The following is a 6,619-nucleotide window of genomic DNA, read 5'->3' on the forward strand; positions in this document are numbered from 1 at the left end:
ATATTGGACGAAGGGAGTACTTCACTTATTAATTCTTAAAGAACGTGAAAAGTCAAGTAATGTGGTCAAGTAATATGGGACGGAGAGATTACTTCATTTATTAATTCTTAAATAACGTGAAAAGTCAAAAGTGAACAAGTAAAAGTGCACGGAAGAAATAAATATGTGTCGAAAAATTAAAATTGAAGTACATACATGTATATAGGGGTGTACAAAGTAAACCGACAAACCGCACTAAACCGATAAACTGAGAAAAAAACTCGATTAGTGGTTTGGTTTGATTTGGTTTGGTGTTGAAAAAAAAAACCCGATTATAATTGGTTTGGTTTGGTTTTAGCTAAAAAAAGTCAAACCGAACCAAACCAACCCGACATTACATGTATTCAATTTTTAAAATATTTTATACATAAAAATATTTATTTGTAATGTAATTTGTAAATATTTCTTAAGTTTTTCGTAGTTTTTTTATCTATTATCATATTATTCAAGCTTGAACTTAGAATTTTGAATGTCAATAAGTTTTATATCTTATGGATGTTAGTAACTCATATAAAGTCCACCAAAACCAACTCAACACTAATACTAACAAAAGAAATTCAATTTACCACTAGGAATGAAAATAATGTTGGATATCTATTCTTTAGTTTTGTATAATTGGTTTAGAGAGTGAAAGTACATAACTTAAGTTTTTTTTCTTGTCATTGTAATTAATACTTATTAGCCGTACTTATTTTAGCATGACTTAGTATTTTTAGATTATGGTCATTTTTTTTATGGCTTATTAATTAGCAATATTTATTTTAACCGATTTTATTATCTTTTGTTGAATATTTTATTACAATGTCATCACTCTTCTCGCATTTTGTGTTATTTTCTTATGAAACACCTTAATTATATAGTTGTATCTTACTAGGACTAAAGAAATATTTGAAGTAAAAATTATATATTTTGTATCAAGACTATTCCAAAAAAAAACCCGAGAAAATCCGAAGTTGAAAAACCCGAATTTTATTGGTTTGATTTGGTGTATAAATTAAAAAACCCGATGCAATTGGTTTGGTTTGGTGTTTAAAAAAACCAAACCAACCCGGTCCATGTACACCCCTGATGTATACATGAGAAGAGAATAAGTATTCAGGAAGAACGTGAAAAGTGAAAAAGTAAAAGTGTCCGGACAAAATAAATATGTGTCGGAGAATTAAAATTGAAGTGCATACGTGTATACATAAGAAGAGAATAAATATTCAGTACTATGACATATATCGACGTGGGATTTATTAATTCTTAAAGAACTTGAAAAGTCAAAAGTGAACAAGTAAAAGTGCACGAAGGAAATAAATTTTTGTAGGAGAATTAAAATTGAACTAAATACGTGTATACATGAGAAGATAATAAATATTCAGAAACAACGTGAAAAGTCAAAATCCGTTTTTATTAAAACACAAATTCCAATGCAGGAACAAAGAATGTTAATGCAAGATTCCCAACCATGCAATTTGATTTTGAAAGTAAAAAATGTCTGTCCCTAATTGTTAGTTTAATGAATTTAAATAACACTACTTGCTATTTATCTTTTGGGGCATTCTCACTTGCAGTAATTATCTCTCGTTATTCTTGTGAGGAAAAGAAAATTAAAAGGACAAGTAAAAAAGATGTGTGCAATGGGGGGAATTCAGTAACCTTTTTTAATCCGGGATTTTGCTATTATTATCGGCCTATTTTTACATTAATAATAAAAATTTAGAACGGATCAAACACTTTAATCATAAGAGTCATAAATTAAAATCAAAATACATGTCATGAAATTATATTCAAAATGATAAATACTTATTCAAATTTAACTTTAAATAAGATTCTTCCAATTACCATTTAAATATATGCCTAATCGACCACGACGAATTAAACAGCAACTAAAATATACATTCAAACTAGTATTCAACTTAACTTTTTTTCAAGTTCAAATTAAGATATTGTTATCTATTTTACAAAACAAACCCCCATTTACGAGTTGAAACACCATCGGTTGCGAAACGCACTAACGAGAACAAGTAGGTTATCTTAAAGCAAGACTTCCAACTTTAACATTGAACAAAAATATACCTCAAAGCCATTTTTTAACAGAAGGTAAGTGTAGTCATGGAAAGGTAAAAGGAAAAAGATGGTAGTGATTGGTGAATCTTTGGGGGATTGGAGATTAATAAATAACTAGAACAGTAAAATAAAATGTTTTTTTTTTCATCTTAGTATATGTGAATTCCAAGACCCTTAAATATAAAAGTAATTCTGAGTGGACTAGTGTCTCCTCCATAGAAAGTGGCTCTTAATTTTCTCTAAATGGGGGGTCTCCTCTAAGTTTTTTCAAATAATTTTTTTACTTTACCAAAAGTAAGGTCATGTCCAAAAAGGAAACAGTTAGCCAATCTCAACTTTAATCATTGAACAAATTTTCTATAAGTCAAGTTTATAATCACAAAATTTAAAAAATATTTTATTATATTATACACATTTTTAATTTAGAACCACAAGATAGTTTATCTTTATTTCTTAAACTCCGAATCTAGCTAAACATAGACACCTAAATTGAGACAGAGGGAGTATATGCCAAATGAAGGAAATGAAAGGACAATTGAGACACTGCGGACACGTGGGGACTTAAAAAGTAAACACACAAAATGTAGTATTAATGTTAAACTTCTGAAATGTACACATGTTAGTCATGGCGTAGAGTACAATTTCAGTTTCAGTTGCTTTTTGTACAACTTATTGTTACTGTGCTCGTCCACTTGAGCTTTTGTTCTTAAAAAATAAAATAAAAATGTCTTATTTTGGTTATGTCCCTCTTTTTACATTTAGTAAGTTGACAATTCAAATATCTTATATGTCAAGTTTATAATTACAAGATTCAAAGAATACTTTATTATATTATATACATATTTAATTTAGAACCATAAGATTTGAAAGTCTATATTTATTTCTTAAACTCTATGTCTAGTCAAATGTATACACTTAAATTGAGACAGAGGGAGTACATGCCAAATGAAAGAAATGAAAGGACAATTAAGACACTGCGGACCTGTGAGGACTTAAAAAGTAAACACACAAGAGGTAGAATTAATGTTCAACTTCTGAAATGTACACATGTTAGTCTCTGCTTAGAGTACAATTTCAGTTGCTTTTGTTATAACTTATTGTTGTTATGTTCGTCCACCTTGAGCGTTTATATATAAGAAGAAGAAAAATATAGAATAGAAAAATAGGCATATATTTTTAGTAATGTGGCCAAGTAATATGGAATGAAGGGAGTACTTCATTTATTAATTCTTAAAGAATGTGAAAAGTCAAGTATAGTAATGTGGCCAAGTAATATTGGACGAAGGGTGTACTTCATTTATTAATTCTTAAAGAACGTGAAAAGTCAATTCATGTGGCCAAGTAATATGGGATGGAGGGAGTACTTCATTTATTAATTATTAAATAACGTGAAAAGTCAAAAGTGAACAAATAAAAGTGCATAAAGGAAATAAATATGTGTCGGAGAATTAAAATTGAAGTGTACACATGAGAAGAGAATAAGTATTCAGCAAGAACGTAAAAAGTCAAAAGTGAACAAGTAAAAGTGCACGGAGGAAATAAATATGTGTCGGAGAATTAAAATTGAAGTGCATACGTGTATACATGAGAAGAGAATAAATATTCAGTACTATGACATATATCGACGTGGGATTTATTAATTCTTAAAGAACGTAAAAAGTCAAAAGTGAACAAGTAAAAATGCATGGAAGAAATAAATTTGTGTAGAAGAATTAAAATTGAACTGCATACGTCTATACATGAGAAGAGAATAAATATTGAGCAAGAACGTGAAACTAAGACAATCTTTTTGGGACGGAGGTGGTACTTGGTTTACCACCTATTCTCTGTACACGTGTATTCCACTTTTACGTTATCATATTTCTTTACTTTTACTGTTCTACACTTCATTTTATTACTATATTATAGAAAGCACATGAAATTGTACTCTAAGCAGGGACTAATATGTGTACAATTCAGAAGTTTAACATTAATTTTACCTTTTGTGTGTTTACTTTTTAAGTTCCCACGTGTCTACGGTGTCTCAATCCTTTCATTTCCTTCATTTGGCATATAGTCCCTTTGTCTTAATTTAAGTATCTAAGTTTGACTAGACACGGAGTTTAAGAAATAAATGAATACTTTTGAAATGTGTGGTCCAAAACAAGCTTTAGATATTTGTGCGGCTGTAAATCATCTCGTAAAGTTACATTGTTTTTAAATATAGAAAGTTGTCAATCTTTTTGGGGCAGACTAAAAAGAAAAGGATGATAATCTTGGGACGGAGGGAGTAGTAATACTTGTTAAATGAAATGGACCCACAACTGGAAAAAAAAGGGAAAGAAACCAAGTACAATTTAAATAAGTCCAAATTTAGTGTAACCTCAGATAGCTTTTTGTACAATTTTTTATTGTTGTGTTTGTCCCTCTGGACAATTATATATATTGGAAAAGAAAAATATTCAGCAAGAACATGAAAAATCAAAAGTGAACAAATAAAAGTGCACGGAGGAAATAAATGTGTCGGAAAATTAAAATTGAAGTGTATACGTGTATACATGAAAAGAGAATAAATATTCAGTACTATGACATATGTCCACGTGGGATAAAAAAATAGTTGGTTAAAGTGTACAATTTATATAGCTTTTGGTACAAGCATTCATTGCGTACAATTTATGTAACGACCCATTTGGTCGTTATAGTCTCCTCGGTGTTTTCATCGGTTCTCTAGCATTGATTAGCTCATCTTTGACCCTAGGGGACCGTTGACATGCTTCCCGAGGTGTCTAGACTGGATTCGGGCAACTTTTGTGAAAATATAGGTTTAAAGTGAAAAATGATTGACCCAAAGTTGACGTTTGGGCAAGCGAACCTTTTTAGGAATTCCATCGATTCCGAGAGGTCCGGATGGTCGTTCAACTTGTGTGTGTGTTTGGTTCGGTTCCCAATGCACTTGGATGCATTTCGAGACTTGGGATGGGAAATTGGAATTAAGCCACCAAGGGTTGACTCGGTCAACGAGACATTCGTTGGGAATTTCGAGGCCACAGGCGTGTTTGTAGCATGTTTTTATGTGGGACTATGTGTCTGGTATGCGAGCAAATGGCCTCGGGAATTAGTCAAAAAATCGGATAGAAAGGAGATTTTGGGCTAAGTTTCTGGTATTTGGTGCCTGTTTTGGTGGCATCAGCACCGCACCGGCGGCACCGCTGGGACGGTAGCCCTGCTGCTGAAGCGGTCCGAGCCATGTAAGCTTGACCGCTGAAGTGGCCAGGTAGTCGCTGGGGCGGTCCCAGTACCGCTACAGTGGGTGACGGGCAGTTAATAATATTAATGAAGTGGTAAAAAGTCCTACACCCTCATTTTACCCCATTTTGATATTTGAGGTTGAAGAAACTGCTCTTAAGGATATTTGGAGAAAATCTTGGAAGTAATTGCTACTCATTTCTTCATTCTTCCTTGAAACCATAATCATGTTAGATTCCTCCTTTTCCCTTAATAAACCCATGGTGGTAAGAGTTGAAAGAGGGTTGGGAAAACATTGTTCCTAGGATTATTAATGAATAAATTGGTGATGTTTTTGTTAGATATTGACTAATCTAGGCTCGTTATTCATAGATCTTCCACTTTTAACATTGAATTTTGGAATTGAAAACATAGGGTTTATACCCAATTTGGGGGTTTTGCATGAAATCAGAATTTAGGCTAATATTGAGCTAAATAAAAAATTAATGGTTGGGTTATGATTGCCTAGTACTTAATTTGGTATTTTGCCCTCGAATTCCCGTTTTGCTCTTGTGTGCCCGTTTCCTCAATTTCTAGGGTTAAAATTGACCTAATTGAAATAGTAGCAAGATTAGTATCAATCTTCATGATTTCTGATATAGAATTCGATTATGCTTAGACTACTTTGGTTCTGAGCTTCAGCGGAAGGGCAAGGCAAATGAGTGAGTTGTTGGTGTTGCGTTTCGACCATCCAGGTAGGTTATAGTTTACCTTTAGTGAGACTTCGTATAGTGAATCACATATTTAGATTATAATGTCGGAGACAGCATGCGAATCTTCGAACATAAAGTTGAGATGAATATTGCCTTAGGTTGGGCCTTGATGTGTGTTGGGACTAGCCACTCAGTTATGTGTGCCTTGATTGTTCCATTGTGTTGGCTTGATGCCATGTGTAGTTGATAGATGTCGAATTCTATTTTGTCGTCATGATTCGAATAGAATTGACATACCCGTTGTTGGTAGTTGTACTTGGATATATTGTTAGCGTATCCACTGTTGGTACTTGAGTTATTGATATATGTTGGCATACCCACTGTTGGTATTGTGATGTGATACGTTGTTGGAGTGCCTCGTTATAGTACTTGTGATATTGAACTTGATCGATTTACATATACATTGCACGCATTCTCTTATATTCATGATGCATGGCCGATACCCGATGATGATTCAGTATCGTTGATTGAGCGAAACTGATATTTTGATAAACTCTTTACTTGAGTGATTGTGAAAAGGCTGATGTCCGAAGATCCATTCCAGAATCGTT

This window comes from Lycium barbarum, chromosome 12 (genome assembly GCF_019175385.1).
Source record: "Lycium barbarum isolate Lr01 chromosome 12, ASM1917538v2, whole genome shotgun sequence".
Lineage (NCBI taxonomy): Eukaryota > Viridiplantae > Streptophyta > Magnoliopsida > Solanales > Solanaceae > Lycium > Lycium barbarum.